This window comes from Mesoplodon densirostris, chromosome 4, assembly GCF_025265405.1.
Source record: "Mesoplodon densirostris isolate mMesDen1 chromosome 4, mMesDen1 primary haplotype, whole genome shotgun sequence".
Taxonomy (NCBI): Eukaryota; Metazoa; Chordata; class Mammalia; order Artiodactyla; family Ziphiidae; genus Mesoplodon; species Mesoplodon densirostris.
The window spans coordinates 136,678,477-136,698,760 of record NC_082664.1 but is presented as its reverse complement, the minus strand read 5'-3'; the positions used below and the strand labels follow the sequence as shown (position 1 = coordinate 136,698,760).

Sequence of the window (20,284 nt, the reverse complement as noted above, 5' to 3'; positions counted from 1 at the left end):
TTGCAATGACAGCAATGGCCACTCCTAACTTAACATTTAATATTACCTTTGCTACCAATAAATTATCTAATCCAGCTCCCACAGTTAGATCTAACTTTAAAGAGGGAATTTATCTCATTGGTTTCAACTCTGCATGGAAACTTCTTTGTTGCTATTTTATTTACTTAATTGTATATATTAAAAGAATTAGTAGTTCAACCAAATCTATCTGCCCCTTTCTTTGTCCCAGAAATTGTCCAAGTGACTCTCAACCTAATCTTATACCTGTGAACTCATTCTGAGCAAACAATAATACCTAATATTTACTGGTTTTACTATGCACCATCAGCACTTCACATGCATTGTCTAATTATTTTAACAACTCTAGGAGTAGGAACTCTGGTCATTGTAAATTTAGAGAGGAAGAAACTGAGGATCAGAGCAGATAGTTTAGGATGGCTAACATAATACAACTACTAAGTTATGAAGCCAGGATTTCAGAGTCACATGCCAAGCCATGGGACTATATTGCCATCCAAACAAAAACACTGAGTAGAGCCTCCCTAGCAATAAACCAAAGCTGCAAGGAAAAATGGAACTTCCCTCATCATCCTCAGTTGCTGGGAGTAGTGCAGGGAGAGGGATATAGGCCCATGATGCACCTGATACCAACTCCTAGTCCCAACCACAATATTAGAATTCCAGACAAGTAGACCATCTCAAATAAGAATCTATTATTTGCTTAATGCTCGCTGGGACATGTGTTGAACTTACTAAGTATAACTTCCTTGCTCTTTCATGTCCATGTTTTTGCAGAGATGAACAAGGTATAATTTAGTCTTATTTCAGAGACCAAATTTGCCAGATTGAAAAACCATAGCAGAAAGAAGGTCCTTTTGTCTTTGTCCGTGTGCTAGGCCTGAGCAATAAAGCCAACAATCATGGGTCCTTATTGCCTCAATTACATGATAAGAATCATCTTTTTTTCCTTTATATGGGTCATCTCAGTTTTATTTCCCATCTCTGAGCTGCAGAACACATTAATTCTCAATTACGCTTACTCAGGGCCCCAGTTGGCAGTCCTTACACAGACAAAACTATAATGGGAAGCCTGGGTAATTAGTTCCTCCAACATCATCTAGGCTGAGGGTTTTATTTATTTATTTTAAAGAAAATTCTGGGACATGGATTCAAATGAGTCTGCAGGATTAATGAGAGTCGAATCTTACTTTTCTAATCATCCGGACTGGCCACTGCAGATGGCCAAGAAACAATCTGAGAACCCTCGTACATCCTGTGAGTGCTTCACAAAATGTTAAATAAGAATGACAACAACATCAAAAAACAAAGTTCTCGTCTGCATATGAATATAGCACATGTTATGGACAGAAAAGTGAAAGTATTTCAGAAGCACAGCATGAACAAGAAAAGATTCCTCAGTAGTAAAGCCAACTCAGTGGAGGGAGATTCTTAGTACATAATTAATCAAACTGCCTCGCAATATAGATACCCAGAATAATGTTAGCAACCAAAAAGCGACATTAACATGAAAACACTAGGTGTAATGGATGCTGTGTTGTGTTGCCCAGATCTGTATTCTGGTCTAAGGACTTATTTTCCTAGATGTTAGGAGTGCTGTCACTAGATAACCCTCAGCTGTCAGTCCTCTCCAGAAATTGCCCTTGGCCACACAGCCCCCTCTCTCACAGGGTATCACCTTGAATCCAATGTCTGTCTGATGTGGGAGTTTGAAACCCTAGCTTCCTCACTGCAAGGGGAGTCAACTCTAAGGGGCCATCCCAGCTCTTCTGAAGAGCTCTCCAGGGGCTGAGCTGAGGCCTTTGTGGAAGCTGCACTGATCTCAGCTTTTCCCTCTGCCCAGTCCTGCCTCCTTCCCTTCCACAAATGTTGATCCCAAGAGTGCTCCCTGCTACATGCTCTGCATGCTAATCTCCATCTCTGAGTCTACTTCTCAGGGAACCCAAATTTGAATACTAGGGAAATTAAATTCTTTGTTTCTAACATGTTATTAAAATATAAGTATTACCTTATAATAAGGAAATGTTTTCAACTAGCATTTAAGAATACTATAACATATTGTTTAGGCATTTAAAAATCACTATTTTCTTAAGGATATAGGTTGGGCTGGTTGATTTACTGTGATAGAAAAACAATCAGGAGGGTAGACTACCAAACTGTCAAGCCCCCACATGCAGGAAATTATACTGGGGATTGCGGAGTGGAACAGGAAGTACACGGGAGAGGGAGAGATTCGGAGGTTGCTAGTCCCACTGGAATCCACACAGAAAGTCTTTTGTTAAGGCCTATAGCAATCCAGCTTTCTATAGGACTGATTCCCTCCAGTGACTCTGTCAAAGGCATTATAGCACGGTGAAGAAAATTTAGTATGGCCATCAGCTGCCTTCCCTCTGCTTTTAGTCCCTTCTGTTCTTGGTCTGATCTCTCAGAAAATCCTTTTTTCCAAATCTTTTATTAGCCAATAACACATGCTGAAGGCATTTGAATTTTGGTAGAGAATTCAAGAGGAGGTGAAAACCTTCCAACATAGAGGCATGAATCTGAATTGCCAATGGGAGAGTTTCAGACACCATGACTAGAGGAAGAAAGGAAGTTTAGGGCAGACAGCCTGCCTACCGGCTAAGGCAGAGACTCTCCTAAAACACCTTTGATAGAGTCTTTAATTAATTATGCCTCGTGCTGAGATTATTCATCTACCTCACGGTGACAACTTGGTAGTACAGTCTGCTTCACTATCAGTTTGAATTCCAAGTCTGGATTTAACAATTCATTCAACAGATAATTACTGAGAAACTAATGGTAATAAACAAAACAGACAAGTCCCCTGTCTCCTCCTGGGGGGGAGGGGGAGACAGAAATAAACAAATACCATGATTTCAGATAATAATAAGAGCTAAGAAGAGAATAAAGCAAGGTTAAAATAGAGGACCACTGCGGGGAGGGATAGTGACCGTTTTAGCTGTGAGAGGCTAGGTCAGCAAAGACTCTTTTAAAGAGATAGCACGTGGGCAGAGATCTGAACACTGTAAGCATCAAGCCACATGAAGATTTAGGCAAAGAGCCTGCGAGGCAAAGGCTATCACAAACAGCAAAAAGGAGGCACAGCAAGAAGAGAGTGAATAAAGGGGAGAGTGAGGGAAAGGTTGGATAGTAGGAAAGGTCAGATCACAAAGAACCTTGAAGGCCAGACTAGAGAGTTTGAATTTTGTTCTATATATAATAGGAAGCCACTGGACAGATTTTTAAAGAGGAAGAAATATGATGTAAGTTTTTGAAGAACCCTTTAAGGGCTGTGTGAGCTGTAAAGCAGCAAGAGTGAAGTCAGGAAGAACAGTCGGGAAGCCATGGCTGTGGAACAGTGAGGGCTGAGAATGGTGGTGGCAGAGGTGATGGGAAGTGGTTGGGTCTAGAATGTAATTTAGAAATGAAACTATCAGAATTTGATGATGGATTAGATGTGGAGAAATGACAAAAACATTTACTCAGGGACTTCTCTGGTGGCACAGTGGTTAAGAATCTGCCTGCCAGTGCAGGGGACACGGGTTCAATCCAGGAAGATCCCACATGCTGTGGAGCAACTAAGCCCGTGCGCCACAACTACTGAGCCTGCGCTCTAGAGCCCGCGAGCCACAACTACTGAGCCCGAGTGCCACAACTACTGAAGCCCATGCACCTAGAGCCTGTGCTCTGCAACAAGAGAAGCCACCCGATGAGAAGCCTGTGCACCACAACAAAGAGTAGCCCCCGCTCGCCACAACTAGAGAAAAGCCCACGCGCAGCAACGGCCAAGGCAGCCAAAAATATAAATAAATAAATAAATAAATTTATTTAAAAAAAGAGTTCATGTACCACAATGTTCATTGCAGCACTATTTACAGTAGCCAGGACATGGAAGCAACCTAAGTGTCCATCGACAGATGAATGGATAAAGAAGATGTGGCACATATATACAATAGAATATTACTCAGCCATAAAAAGAAACGAAATTGAGTTATTTGTAGTGAGGTGGATGGACCTAGAGACTATCATACAGAATGAAGTAAGATAGAAAGAGAAAAACAAATACTGTATGCTAACACTTATATATGGAATCTAAAAAAAAAGAAAGATTCTGAATAACCTAGGGGCAGGACAGGAATAAAGACACAGATGTAGAGAATGGACTTGAGCACTCAGGGAGGGGGAAGGGTAAGCTGGGACAAAGTGAGAGAGTGGCATGGACACATATATACTACCAAATGTAAAATAGATAGCTAGTGGGAAGCAGCCACATAGCACAGGGAGATCAGCTCGGTGCTTTGTGACCACCTAGAGGGGTGGCACAGGGAGGGTGGGAGGGAGACTCAAGACGGAGTTGATATGGGGATATATGTGTATGTATAGCTGATTCACTTTGTTATAAAGCAGAAACTAACACACCCTTGTAAAGCAATTATACTCCAATAAAGATGTTAAAAAAAAAAAAAAGCTCCTGGTGATTCTTATGTGCAGCTAAGACTTAGAACCATTGATTTAAAGATTGGGAATAGGAGGTTAAGCCAAAATGCCTAGAATGAAAGGGGCCATCACTAAGGTAGGAAGAAAACCAGCAGAGTAATGTCTTGGAAGTTAAGTGAAGGGAATATTCCAAGAATGAAATGGTCAGCTGTGTCAAATGCTGATGAGAAGTTAAGTCAAAGAGGGAAGGCAGGGCAAGGGTGGGGTGACCTAAATGTGAAAATTTCTGGCGGGGCTGTGGGGATGAAGTCCTGCCTGGCATGGAGAGTGAGGAAGTAGAGACAGATGCTGTGTCCTGTGTTCCCTCTGCCCCAGGATCACCCAAGTCCTGGGCTCAGATCCAGGGACTCTGGCTGCCCCTTGTCCAGCAGCTTGGATATCCAGTGCCCCTCAAGTGATACCATCTCAACTACTTACTCATTCAGCCAGGCACCACTGACTCCACAACCTCATTCAATACCTGCTGAGCACTTAGATGTGCTAGTCATTGTTAGGCAATGGGGATAGAAAGTCAAATAAGATACACTCCTTGCTCCCATGGAATTTTCAATCCATTGAGGAAGAGAGTCACAGATAACTACAACAAAGTAGTCATCCTGATTCTACATCCACCATGTCTATCTACTTTCCATTCCCATCTCCACTAACCTAGTTTAGGCCTTGAAAATGAATAACAGTGCCCTAAGCAGTCTCCCTATATCCAGTCTCTCCCTTCTTGCTAATCTAGTTTAAACATTGCAGCCAAATTCCTTTCCCTAAAGCATAACTCTGTTCATGTCATTCATTAATTGTGGAAGCATACATTTAGCACCTACTAAATACAAATTCAGTCTTCCCTCCTGTGATGTTAGGGTCAATTTCTAGTTCCAAAATCCTGATTTTGTAATCTCAATCAGAAGTAACCATAGCGGGGCTTCCCTGGTGGCGCAGTGGTTGAGAGTCGGCCTGCCGATGCAGGGGACATGGGTTCGTGCCCCGGTCCGGGAGGATCCCACATGCCGCGGAGCGGCTGGGCCCGTGAGCCATGGCCGCTGAGTCTGCACGTCCGGAGCCTGTGCTCCGCAACAGGAGAGGCCACAGCAGTGAGAGGCCCGTGTACCGCAAAAAAAAAAAAAAAAAAAAAAGAAGTAACCATAGCAGTTACCTAGTCCATGCATGAATCCTCTTTGTGAATCTCTATAAATCATAAGTGGATAGGTGGATAAAAGCACATCCAGTTGGTCCTTAAACCTCCAAGGATGGAGAATTCACTTTTGAAAAAGAGTTCAATACATGTTCAAGAATTTGGATTTTTTTTTTTTTTTTTTTTTTTTTGCGTTACGCGGGCCTCTCACTGTTGTGGCCTCTCCCACTGTGGAGCACAGGCTCCGGACGCGCAGGCTCGGCGGCCATGGCTCACGGGCCCAGCTGCTCCGCGGCATGTGGGATCTTCCCGGACCGGGGCACGAACCCGCGTCCCCTGCATCGGCAGGCGGACTCTCAACCACTGCGCCACCAGGGAAGCCCAAGAATTTGGAAATTTTTATAAATCTTCCTTTGTAGTGCTTCCTGCTTACTGGTTAGAGTGCAAGCTTTTTGGCCAGCATTCAAAGTCTGCTATAATTTGACCCTGAGGCATTCTGGTCCTAGCTTCTAATATTCTCCTTCATGTTTTCTTCCCTGAATGTGCTTTCACACCACCACACTTTCCCCTATTCCCTCATAGCCAGATCCTTCAAGGTGGGGCTCAAGTACCACCTTCTCCATAAAACCACCCTGAGTCCCACAGCAGACCAGTCATCTCCCTCACCTGAGATCCCTCAGGCTTATTTTTACCTTCCTAGTGGGTTTCTCCCTTTGATGATTGGGGCACGACTCCTATTTTCCATGCTTCACTGAAAGGTCCGTGAGAGCTGGGCCCATCTCTTGGGCACCTCTGTCTCCTGCACAGCTCCCAGCACAGTGACTTGAAAGTTTCATTAGACACCTGTGGGATAAATAAAGCAGCAGTTCTCTGGATCTGTTTCCCATTTTGTGCAAGAAGGAAGCTATATTAGCTTTCCTATTGACTCTAATATTCTGATTCCCAAATTTAAAGTAAGTATTAGATACTTATTGCATGACTGATATTGTGGGATTTTTTTTGGCGGGGGGTTGGTAAAGACATGAAAGAATTAACTTATAAACAGACTATGATAAAATGTTAGTTGTAAGCAACAGAAAATAACAAAGGAGCTCATGGAGGGAGGAGATGCCTGTGGTCAAGAGTCACCGTGGAAGGTTAAGAGGAAGAGAAGTTCCTTGAACCTGGCTTTGAATCTCCATATAAATAGACTCCTCAGGCCCTGGGCGTTTGAAGCCTGAAACAAAGGCTGAGTCAGGGACACTAGAGGGAGCCATGGCCTGCAGGCTGGAGAGAAAGCTTCCAGGCTCAGTCAGCCTTGGGTTCACGGATCCTACATTTGCTTAGTAGATTGAGAAGGATACTCTTTATCATGCATTCAAATGCTTCCATAGGACAATTTCTAAAATGAAAATGATTTTGAGTCTATTTTCAGTTTTTACTGGTGTTAAACCTCTTTTGGGGAGATCAATATTAAGTACCTAACGTCTGCACATTTTATGTCATTTTTGTCTGTGAATATCTCCTGAATCTTAACCGTGAGCTAATGGGGGTTTTGGGGGCTGGAAGTAGAGAAGGATCAGGTGAAACCCTGTCCAATGGCCTCCCTGCTTGCTCAGACTGAAGCTGGGGTGGTCTGTGACCACTGGTTCCCAAGGCTGTCATATCATCAGGCCAGGAGACCAGAGTTTGCTGCCTACACATTCAAATATGAGGTGTTTGAGGCAGATTACAGCAAAGAAGTCACTCCTCTAGCCTTTTCCCTCTGTCCAAATCCACAGATAGCCCTAAGCAAGGTGTTTTTTTAAAGTACCTGGAGGTTCTGAGGCAGCAATGGGAGCTCAGTCTGGCCAGCATCAGCACTGCCAGTGCCTGCCTGACAGACGGACAAGAAGATGGAGGCCCCCACCCAAGGGCAGGTGATAAGAATGTGGTGTAGTTGGAAGGTAGAAAAGGGAAACTGGGCACAGCCCTGATGTATTGTCCTACCTCAAACAGGGTGACATTAAACAGTGTGAAATGCACATCTACCAAAGGATTAGAAGTGAATCATATATTTTTGCCATATATAAATGTTCACTTAAACTAAACTTTGGGATAGAGGAACTTAAATAAAAGGTAAAAAGGATATCATACCTCTAAAGAATTAGTGACTTAAAGCCTGCCCAGGCCAAAGGGACAAGAAGCCTTAGAGCCAAGAGGGAGGACATTAGGGTACCCTGGCTTGGAGCATCTTCCCACCCTACCTACCCCCGTTGCCACCGGACAGAAACCTAAACAATCAGAAGGCAGGAAGGCCTCACCAGCTGCTGGAGTGCCCAAGAGGCTGCCTTTTCATCCAGATGCCACTTTCAGAAACCCCCTTGATGTGGCGGTTAAGTTGGAGACAGGAAGCTAAGATTCAGGTCTAGAGGGGAGAATGGAGAGGAAATTGTGGGACAGGCTTTTAAGCTAAGAAGAAAAGCACGTTATCCAGCACCTCTCTGTTCTGTTCCCTGTGCTGCTGTGCTGGCATCCTGATGCTTTCCCTCTCTCCCTAAATCCAAAGGGAATAAGCGACAGGAGACAAAAGAAAGCAAGCAGACCTGGAGAGGAGATGGCTTTGGCCACTGCACATGCCCAGCGAGGGGAAGCCGGGTGAGCAGAAGCGCCAGCAGGGCTGAAGCCGCTACTCCGGTGGACGGGGGAGGGCGGAACTGGGTCGCAGGCAGCGTCGCGGAGAGTGAGCCTTCTGTGCAGGCGGGAGGGCGGGGCGGAGCCATGTGAAGGCAGAGTTAAGGGCGAGCTGGGGCCTCAGTGGGGAGGGCTCGGAAGCTCCTGGCCTGAGCGTTCCGAGCTCACTCAACCACTCCTCTCTTCTCTCAGAAACAGGCCCAGCCTGGCTTCCGTCCTGGGAAGAGTAAACCCGGGGGCGGAGCGGAGGCGGAGCCCAGACAGAAGTGGGCCACACCTGTGTACCCTCCAGGGGCGCGATAACCAGGCAAGGCTCGGGCAGAGCAGAAACTCACAGCACGTTTGCGCAGAGGGGCTCTGGGCATAGCTGGGCCTTGGTCTAGGGCCCTGGGGCTGGGGCCACCGGAGAAGGTCAGAGCGCATCTCAGCTGCCAAAGGCAAGTCGGACTACAAGCTTCCCTGCCCTTGGAGGGGGGAAGAGGGGACAATTAGAACTGAGAAACGAGAGGAGAGAGGCAGCCCTCTTTGGGTGTGGAGAGCTGGGGTAGCCACGTCAAGAGGAGCTCTGATTCTGGTGGATGGTCGTGTCCTCCTTCAGCAAACCCTCAGGAGGCTCAGCGTGGCTGGCAGCCACAATCACACTTGTCCCAGCGGACTCCTGTGGCTGGTGTTGAGTTGGATGTAAAGCTTGGTGAAGGCCACAGCGCATGCATACTTGAATACTCTTCTCCCATTCCCACAGAGCACATCCTTCAACATGGAATTCAGCTGCCACCTTCTCCATAAAACCACCCTGAGTCTTTAAATGACCCATCATCTCCCTCACCTGAGATCCCCCCTCAGACTTATTTTACCTTCCTCCTGGGTTTCGCCCTTTGGTGATTGGGGCATGACTCCTATTTTCCATGCTTCACTGAAAGGTCCGTGAGAGCTGGGCCCATCTCTTGGGCACCTCTGTCTCCTGCACAGTGCCCAGCACAGTGACTTGAAAGTTCCATTAGACACCTGTGGAATGAATAAAGCAGCAATTCTCTGGATCTGTGTACTATTCTTTGAAAGGAGGAAGCTATACTTACATTTTCTACAAGCTCTTATTTTCTGATTCCCAATTAGATTAAGTATTAGACACCTGCTGCACACCTGATACTGTGTCTCATTTCAAAGTGAAAGACACAAATGTGGTTTTGTTGTGGTAGCTCAATGTACCAGGAACAATTAGATTACAAGGCTGATTATAATAAAATGATAAATTGCACATTGTAAGAGCAGCTCAGTGGAGAGAGAGACGCACGTGATCCAGCGAGGGCCTGGTGAACCAAAAGGAAGAGAAGTTAACTGACTAAGCTTTGATGGTGGGTGGATTTGCACAGTTCAACAGCCCCACAGATGTTGCAGTCCTTGCCCTTGATGCCTTGCCCATGCAGGCTCTTCACTGCTGCTCATGTCACCAAGTAAACTAGAGGCAAGTCAGGAGCCCAGAGCAGCCCCTGGTGGAGCAGGACACCATCTCCTTGGAGTCCTGACTTCTTGTTGATCTTCAAGCCTCCCAGGCAGAAGTTGCAATCATTATAAAGAAGTGCCAATCATCAGGACCCTTCTTAGATTTGATTTCTGCTACTCAGACCTTGGGAAAACTGGGGTGGGGTGGCTGAGAGTCCCCCTTGAACTCATCCTGCTTCTTAGCTCAGTACAAGTGAGCTTCTTGCCCTGGCCATCCAGGAATGGATGCTTCCAAAGTCTTATGGGTCTGCCCATACCTTTACCCTTGCCATGACACATGGGGTGTCTTTTTCACAGTTCCCATTGTCCAGGTATTGGGAAGTGATTCCAGTGCTCCACTGGTGGTCACGGCAACACAACTGTCCTCAGCTCAGGCATCCAAGATGCCTCTAAACCTCCTCTCTGAGAGATGAGACTTTCCTTCTCCAGAGTCTGGTCTGCGTCTGGTTTCCTAGGTAGGAAGGAGCCGTGCACCCTCGGGGTAGGTTTGCTGCTTCATCTGTCAGCATGAGTCAGGGTAGAAGCAGAGCTGCCTAGAAACCAGTCATGGGCCCCAGTGTTGCTTTTTCATGCAGATATAACAGTTGCTCTGGGATAACATGGTCTGTGAGTCCAACAAACAGGCACACCCTAAGCTGAGAACTGGAGCTCAGGGCTGGAGTTGTAATAGTAGCATACTTTAGGGCTTCCCACGGAGCTTCACTGTGTTTTCCACCACGGCCATCACTGTCCCTCCTTCTAAGTATCTTTATGTCTCCAGTGCCTAGCGCAGAGCCTGGCTGGCACGCAGCAGACATCCTATAATGATGCCAAATCCTGAGGGAGGCACTTGGCAGATAAACAACATTAGCTAATGCAGTCTTAAACGGATGGTATGACACAGTGATAAAGATAAATATCCTCTATCTCATTTTACAACAGTAAATCTGAAACCCCATCTTTTGGGAAAGCATTGTCTCCACCGTGATGCCCACGTCAGAGCTCCTGCTTATCAAATTCTGTTGAGTGACTGTGGAAGGAGCAGCTCTCTGTAATCTATTTACTTTAAGAAGTCACATGCTCAGCTCATAGCCCGTTTATCAGGATGAAGGATGCTCTCTGGAGAGAGCAGACAGCAGGACAGGCCGAGCTCGGATGACAGCCTGGCCCGTGGAGATTGACTTTAATGAAGCACAGAATAAACAGGAAGATTAAGAGAGTGCAAAAATCAGTGACAAGTTTTGAGTTCACCTCTCTGTAGGAAACGGAAGGTTCTCTGTACAGCTGAGAGCTGTCTCTGGGTTATAGATGGGGGCATCTGTTTTGTCACTAATGATCCCATGCTATCTAAATCAGCCTCTGTGTGGGGAAAGAAAAGTTTTCTCTTAATTTACAGACCCATTTCTGTGCCATTTAAATTTACCCACAATGTGACGTGCTTTATAGTGAGTAGAAAGATTGGCATTATTAAAGGGTTTGAGGAATTATTTACTAGGCTAAAATGTTAGCCTGATAAACAGGGACTAAATATTTCTCATTTTGTGCTTTTATGTACTCCTTCCATAATGTACTGAGAAATCATGTACTCAGAGACTCATGACTCAAAGATATGGTCAGTCCTGGAGGGAAGGCCTCAATTCTTGGAGTAAAACAAAAACAAAAATTAGTCTTCCTAGGGTTTCCCTGGTGGCGCAGTGGTTGGGAGTCCGCCTGCCGATGCAGGAGACGTGGGTTCGTGCCCCGGTCTGGGAAGATCCCACATGCCGCGGAGCGGCTGGGCCCGTTAGCCATGGCCGCTGAGCCTGCACGTCCGGACCCTGTGCTCCGCAACGGGAGAGGCCACAACAGTGAGAGGCCCGCTTACCGCAAAAAAAAAAAAAAAAAAGGGCCTCCCTGGTGGCGCAAGTGGTTGAGAGTCCGCCTGCCGATGCAGGGGATACGGGTTCGTGCCCCGGTCTGGGAGGATCCCATATGCCGTGGAGCGGCTGGGCCCGTGAGCCATGGCCGCTGAGCCTGCGCGTCCGGAGCCTGTGCTCCGCAGCGGGGGAGGCCACAACAGTGAGAGGCCCGCATACCGCAAAAAAAAAAAAAAAAATTAGTCTTCCTCAAAAACAGTGCCATTTCCATAGAAACTTAATGGCATTCAGATGTTTTATTGTATATTGCTCCAGTTCCTCATTTCATATATAATCTTTTTAATAAATAGAAGGAAAAAGTTACAAAACAGCCGGGGGACATAGTCTAGAATTCACACCCATCTTTTGAAGATGACAGGTTCATTTAGAGGATCCAAATGGGGATCTTTTCTTACTTCATTGTCATTTCTTTTTGAATAGGTAGATCTTACTAAAGCTGGGAGTAAAGTTTTGATTTGATATAGCATACTCCTTATTCTTTAATCAAACTGTGAGAACTGGGGTATGTGTGTGTGTGTGTGTGTGTGTGTGTGTGTGTGTGTGTACCTTGGGCAGAAGGTAGTCATGTTGATGTATTATAGCTTTCCTACCAGTAGATGGCACTCTGGTTCAAACTGATATTCTAAGCCTCCAGTGGTCCAGCAGGAACAGGTCCTGAGCAGTAACTGTGAGGAAGACAGTGTACTAATCAGCTGAGATGTATCCGGGTGAAAACGTGTGGTAACAAAAGTAATGCAAACCATATCTGCAAACTATTTTAGGGGAGTCGGCGTGTACAAGGATATAGGGCACAATCCTTATAGAGAGATCAGAATGCCTGGCACCAGATGGGATTAGTTGAGAACTCTTTTGTGGAAGAGCTTCCTTAAGTAGAGTGCTTTGAATGGAGAGGAAGGGATGTGAGGCAGCAAGGGACAGACATTCCAGGTAGGAGAAGTGGCCTGTAGAAAGGTTTCTTGGGAGCCAAAGAAGTGTATATGAGGAATATGAAACAGTTTGGGTCTACTTTGGGAAACTTATCTGATGGAGGCTTAAAGTTAACACCTAAGCTTCATATCATGAGAAGAAAGTGGTGCAGGTGGGTGAGGAGAAACAAGAGAAATACTCAGCTTTGCAAAAATAAACAAAAATGAAATATGGTCAGCCAAAGTTTTGCCTTGCATCTGATTTTCCCTTTTGATTATCACAGTAAATAAAATTCAAATCAGTCAACTGAGCCAATATCTTTCATTTCTGGTTTTATATAAGTGTAAGTACTTACATTTATATTTTAGATTATGTAGTTCTGGGACTTGTACTAGTCAAATGTAAACGCTGAGTTTTTTACCTAAGTGTACAACTCTGAACCATGTATCTTTGGCACTGCCAAAAAGCCATCCATTAGACTTTCATTTTTGTTACCTTAATTATTTCCTAATTTTCTGGCTCTCCCCTTTCACAAACTTTTGTGTGTTGTTTATTTATTATGCCTAAGCTCAAGATGATAGCTCACAGTGTAAAGAGAGAAATGTATTTGGGGGTGGGATTTAGCTTGTATTTATTTTTAGAGCATTTGAAGCAATGGAGGAATCCTAATTGGCATTATACTTTCTAATGCAGATTCAAAGTTAAAGCAGTAAGGAGGCGTTTTAAATAATTCAGCAGAAACTGCACCAAATGACCAGTTACTTAAATCTCTTTAAGGTCTCAAGTATAGTAAACCATTAATGGGAACTATGTTGCTTAATCTACAGAAAGTGTTTTCCATTCACCATATGTTACCAGGACTATCATTAAAATAGTAAGTTATTATGAGGAGGAGTCTTTAAAATGCTGTGTGGAGGCCCCGGGTTCTGGAACCACTGGCTTGGTCAGCACTTTGTGGTTTTAAGCAGTGATGTGACTTGGGTAAGAAAAAGAGAATGAGGTTCATTAATTCTTGATGTGCTTTAAACACAGAAATACTGTACTTTTTTTTTTCCGGGAAAGGGAAAAACCACCCTTACACAAATAGGTTAAATACTCTGATTGGTTAATTCTCCTCAAGATTAATAATGTCTCCCTTTCAGTGTGAATGGATGTTCCCAACAAGCTGTCATTCGGACAGGGAGAGTGTCTTTTTTTTTTTTTTTTTTTTTTTTTTTGCGGTACGTGGGCCTCTCACTGTTGTGGCCTCTCCCGTTGAGGAGCACAGGCTCTGGACACACAGGCTCAGCGGCCCTGGCTCACAGGCCCAGCCGCTCTGCGGCATGTGGGATCTTCCCGGACCGGGGCACGAACCCGTGTCCCCTGCATCGGCAGGCGGACTCTCAACCACGGCGCCACCAGGGAAGCCCAGGGAGAGTGTCTTTATGTGGTCCCTGCTGTGGTCACCATTGCGACCAATAGACACAGTCTTCAAGAGGACTGCATGAAGGTAAGCCTGCAGTCTGGCAGAGGACTGGAGGAAATGTAGCTGTCATGCTGGGGGTCATGACCTAAGCCATGTAAACCCACTGTTCTGTGGGACTCAGCCAGTCAGCCTCAGTCGTCTGAGTTTCTTGGTGTTGCCACCATTGTACTGCAGGGTTGGTGGCTTTGATATTTGAAGATAATCCTTAGGCCATATTCCTTGAATGTGAAAATGCATGTCCTGTTAAGTAAGTCTGTGTGACTGGAAGGAGGTGTGGAGCTGCATTAAGTGGGGTGAGTGGTAAAAGATGAATCTAGAAAGAAAGGAAGAAAGAGGGTACCATTGTGGAGGGCCTTGAACACCCAGAACTTGGGTCTTTGTCTTATTTATTTATTTATTTTGGGCTGCGCCATGCGGCATGTGGGATTTTAGTTCCCCAACCAGGGATTGAACCCATGCCCCCTGCATTGGGAGCGTGGAGTCTTAACCACTGGACCACCGGGGAAGTCCTGAACTTGGGTCTTTTAAAGCAAGTCTGGGATTGAGGCTACACACACTCTTACATTTAGTCCCAGTCGTTTTTGACATTTGCCAAAGCAGTTGTAACTTAAATCTTTTATTTCCAACCATAACCCATGAAAAGAATCTTATAGCCCCTGAAATATTCATGTTATTGCTGCTGCATGTTCATGCTAGAATTTGAGGGCTTGCCTTCAGCTATACCTTAGCATAAAAGAAATCACAGTAAAAATAATTGGCATAAAGCCATCAACTTGCTCATTTGCTCTCTTTCACTGTAAGACAATAAAGGAATTAAATGATGTCTCACTTGGCTTTATATATTTGCATACTTAAATGTTTGGATACTACCTTGCTAAATAAATTTGGCCTGATCAGACAAGCCAGTAGTGGGTGAATTCCTCAAGTTTTCAAATGTATTAATTCTTCCCAACTGCGGATTACTAGTAATATTTTTATTGACTGTTATATCACATCAATGACATATGGTTGAATGGATGAAGCAGGTTTACAAAGCTGTATGCTAGTTGTGGAAAATGTTATATATATGTTTATATATATATTTCCAAATACATATAATCTGGTAATACACACACACAAAGACATACACATATAAACATTAGTATGTCACTATCTGTGAGTACAAATTGTCATTTTAACACTTAATGGCCAAAATCCAATGGCCCTGAGCTCTTCTGCTGCTTGATTATCCAGTCTTTTACAAAGTCCACTTCCCCAAATATTTCTGAAAGCCCCAGGGGAGCTGACATGCATAAACAAACATTAGTCTCAGACCCGATGGCTGCATTAATGTGTAACTTCCATCTACATTTATGGTAATTTTGAGATTTGTTCACACAAAGCAAGAATTATGAAAAGAAAGTGATTCCAAAATAATTACCTATTCCTGCCAACCACATCATAGAGCCTTCTTGTTTTGTTCAGGAAGGAGCAGTTTGGAGGTGATACCAAAGTGTTCTCTCTTCTTTGTGTTTCCCTTCCATCCAAGATGTCCCAAAGCAAAGCAGTTTGGTGCCCAAATGTTCCAGTTCATTAAAGGTACCTGCACCTATACACACACATTCACACTCACACATACATACACACATTACCTTTCTCCAGGTTTTAAGCCATCCACAGGGCCCAAATTAGAGCAAATTGGAGTAACTTTCTTTAATTCTCCTTCCACTGTGGGGAGGCATTCATCCAAACCTCATTCATTTCCTTTCCTCATTCTCCACTCTTCTTACAACCACTGCCAATAAAACACATGTCTCTATAAAAATAAGTTATTAGCATAGTACAGTCAAATTGGACACAGAGGGTGAAAAAAATTCCCTCCTCCATCACCCAGCTCATGCCCAATCTTGTTTCACTGACACTCACTCAACGCTGGATTAGGAAATTTGAAGTCCATATGGCCAACTTTGTTCAGATTTTTAAAAATCAAATATAAAGAAGATAGATTTAAAGAACAAAATTAAGAACTTGTGCCTTTCTACCTATCTATCGTGTATCTATTTATTATCCTTAAGAGAGAATACACTTCTTTTCAAGCACATACAAAACATTTACACAAAGCAACTGTGTAATGGTACACAGAGGAAGCCACAATAAATTCCAAAGAATCAAATGATACAGTGTTACCTGACTGTATGTAATAAAATAAGAAATCAGTAACAAGAAAAAAATATTAAAATGTACTTGTCTGGAAACTAAAAAATATGTACAAAAACCCTTTGTTTAAAGAGGAAACTTAAAATTAGATGGTATTAAAAATATACCAGTCAAAATCTGTAGGACATGCTAAATCACTACTTAGAAGGAAATTTATAGATTTAATAAACTTATATCTATCAGAAAACAAGAAAGATTTAAAACTAATGAGCTAAGTGCTTAAATCAGGAAATTGGAAAATGAACAACAGAGATAGCCAAAGATATACAAAGGAAGGAAATAATAAACATAAGATTAAAATCAATAAAATACCAAACAGCAGCAAGCAACACCAAAAAAAAAAAAGAGAAATTTAGCCTAATTAAGACCTGAATTTTTTTATAAGATCAATAAAACAGAACAGCTTCTGGCAAGAATGTTAAAGGGGAAAAAAGTGAGAGAGAGAAATTGCAAATAAACAAAATACAAAAAGAAATTAGAAATTTAAAATTGTACACACATATATACATAACCAATATATTTGAAAACCTAGACAAAATAAATAAATGTCTTTGAAAGTATACAAATGCCAAAAATTAATACAAGATGAAATCTAAAATGTGAATAGGCTAAAACCACTAGTGAAATTGGAAAAATAAGAATTCACCTTTTCATGAAAAGAATAAAAATCCCCTAGCCCCAGACTGTTTTACAAGTAAATTCTACCAAATATTCTAGCGATATGTAATTTCAACCATATGTAGGTTGTTACAGAAAGTAGAAAAAGAGAGAAAGTTAGTCAACTCACTTTATAAAGTCAGTATAACCTGGATTCCAATACAAAATGATGGTAGTAAAAGAAAATTATAACCATTTCATATATGAAAATAGATGTAAAATCCTAAAAAAAAAAGAAAAAAGCTAACAGAACCTGGCAGAGTTTTTAAAAAAATAATATATTATAATGAAATAGGACTTATCCTAGGGATGAAGGATGGTTTTATAACAGAAAATCTGTCTATGTAAATCACCACATTAATGAACAAAAAAGGAAAAAAATACACAACTAACTCATAGAAGCCTAAAAAGCATTTGAAAAAAGTTGACCTCTATTTGTAATATAAAAATATAAACTCTCAGATAACTAGGAATAGAAGGCAATGTCTGGAACTTGTTAAAGGCTCTGTATTGCTACCTGCAGCAAACTTCATACTTACTAGAGTAACTCTAAATGTAGCCATCTTAAAAGCAGGAACGAGGCAAGAAAACAGCTATCACTACTCTTGTTCAGTATGATTTTGGAAGTCGTGGACAGTGCAATAACACAGAAAAAGAAGCAAGAACTAAAAGTTTTAAGAGGGAAGAGACTTTATTTTATCATTTTTTTGCTGATATCATGATTCCCTACTTGGAAAACCTTCAAAACCAACAACCTGTCAGAATAAGAGAGCTAGTGGTTTCATTACACTAATAGCAATTAAAGAGAAAATGTAATTTTAAAAATGGCACTACTGGGACTTCCCTGGTGGCATAGTGGTTAAGAATCTGCCTGCCAATGCAGGGGACCTGGGTTCGAGCCCTTGTCCTGGAAGATCCCACCTGCCGCAGAGCAACTAAGCCCATGTGCCACAACTACTGAGCCTGCGCTCTAGAGCCCACAAGCCACAATTACTGAGCCCACGTGCCAGAACTACTGAAGCCCGTGTGCCTAGAGCCCGTGCTCCTCAACAAGAGAAGCCACCGCAATGAGAAGCCTGCGCACCGCAACAAAGAGTAGCCCCTGCTCACTGCAACTAGAGAAAGCCCGCGTGCAGCAACAAAGACCCAATACAGCCAAAATTTAAAAAAAAAAAATGTATTTTTTTAAAATGGCACTGCTCACAATAACAACAGCTATATAATATCTAGGAATGAAATAATAAAGCATGCATAAGACCTCAATGGAGAAAAATCTAGAACTTTAAAAGGGTATTAAAAAGACCCTGAATAAATGTAGAGATTTTTCATGTTAATGGATGAAATGACTTGCTATTTATTTATTTATTTATTTATTTATTTATTTATGGCTGCATTGAGTCCTCATTGCTGCTCGTGGGCTCCCTCTAGTTGTAGCGAACGGGGCCCACTCTTCATTGTGGCGCATGGGCCTCTCACAGCAGTGGCTTCTCTTGTTGCGGAGCGTGGGCTCTAGGTGCACGGGCTCAGTAGTTGTGGCACGCAGGCTCAGCAGTTGCGGCAAATGGACTCTAGAGTGCAGGCCCAGCAGTTGTGGCTCACAGACTTAGCTGCTCCGCAGCATGTGGGATCTTCCCAGACCAGAGCTCGAATCCATGTCCCCTGCATTGGCAGGTGAATTCCTAACCACTGTGCCACCAGGGAAGTCCTGACTTATTTGTTTTAAAAATAAGTTCTCCCCAAATTAACCCATAAATGCAAAGGAATCCCAATTTAAATTTCAGCAGCAATTTTTGAGGAGATTTGCAAACATTCCAAAATTTATATGGAAGAATACAAGTCCATAGATAACATCACCAGTTGTGAAAAAGAAGGATGGGGTTGAGAGACATTTACCCTATCAGAAACAAGAGATATTTTTTAAAAAGCATTGTGGCAATGCTATAGAAGTAGATAAAAAGAACAATGAAACAAAATAGAGTCCTCAGAAATCAACCCACAGACGTATGAGTACTCGATAAATGAAAAAGGTGACATATAGGTGGGAAAAAATGGATTACTTAGTACTCAGAGTTGGGGTAATTTTTTGCTCTTTGGAGAAAAACAAATCTAGATCCCTCCTTTACCCCATACACAAAAGTGAACTTCAGATCAAGGAGTCCTAAGCATAAAAGATTAAAGCTATATAGCCAAAAGAAGAAAATGTGAAAGAGTATCTTTGTCCACTTGGGGGTTGAAGAGAACTTCTTTAAACAGGCCTAAAAGTATATGTTGTAAATTAAAGAAAAAAACCTGATGGTTTTGACTTTATCAAAGTTGAGTATTTCTATTGGATGAAGAACACTATGGACAAAATTAACAGGTGACACCATGGGAAAAGACGTTTGCAATGATTGAAGAAGCCAAGGGATTAATATCTCAATACATGAGGAATACCTGAAAATAAATAAGAAAAGGAAAGGAAACCTGGGAGTAAAATAGGGAAAGTATATAAGTGAATAATTCACATAAAGTGAAATCTGAACAATTACCAAATCATTGAAGAGATGCTCAACCACATTAGCAGTCAGAGGAACACCTATATTAAAATGAGGTACCACTTGACATATTTGAGTTTGGTAAAAATTACAAAGTCAGAAAATACTATATGTTGGTGAGGATGAAGGGACATGGTACTCTCATGTATAATTAGTTGGAGTGTAAACTAGTATAGCTGTTCTGGAGAGCAATCTGCCAAATTGGTAAACCAAAGATACATACAGCTCATTCCTACAATCCCAGTCTTGATTACATAACCTAAAAAAATTCCTACTCAGATCCATAAGGGACATATAGGAGGATGTTTATTGCTGCACTGTTTGTTCTAGAGGGCAGTGAACTTCTTGTTAAACTTTAGTGGAAGGGATCAGGAAATGTGAATAGATTCTGTGGGATATTATGCAGGAGTAGGAAGTAATAATTCAAGTATACATATAGCCATAAGATAGGTTATAAAACATAGTGCTGAATGAAAAAAAGTTACGTCACAATACTGTTTGTGTGAATTAAAAACACATACGAAAAACACAGGGAACTCTGCTCAATACTCTGTAATAACCTAAATGGGAAATGAATTTGAAAAAGAATAGATAACATGTATACATATAACTGAATCACTTTGCTGTACACCTGAAACTAACACAACATTGTTAATCAGTTATACTCCAATATAAAATAAAAATTTTAAATCGTGCTAACATAAATAAATAAATACAACAGAAAAAAAAAGACATACAAAAGAGCACAGCATAAGTTACAAGGATACATAAATATCTGAGGACATCTGCCAAATCCACCAGACTGGAGGCCTCTATGGGGAGGAAGGAATGGGTGTAGGGA

The 20,284-nt window shown here is 42.6% G+C and overlaps 1 protein-coding gene across 2 annotated transcripts in view; it reads right to left on the bottom strand.

Moving 5' to 3' along the window:
- MNS1 (meiosis specific nuclear structural 1) overlaps window positions 1-8,286 on the bottom strand; it is a 103,881-nt gene extending 95,595 nt beyond the window's left edge. The window contains exons 1-2 of one of the 2 annotated variants that reach the window (XM_060097300.1): window positions 8,203-8,286; window positions 6,331-6,481 (exon numbers count right to left, since the gene is read on the bottom strand). The gene's annotated coding sequence lies outside the window, so the exon portion shown is untranslated. Of the gene's footprint in view, window positions 1-6,330; window positions 6,482-7,920; window positions 7,939-8,202 lie in introns of those variants that run through there. The other variant, XM_060097301.1, reaches the window with a different exon arrangement.
- Window positions 8,287-20,284: the final 11,998 nt, after the last annotated feature.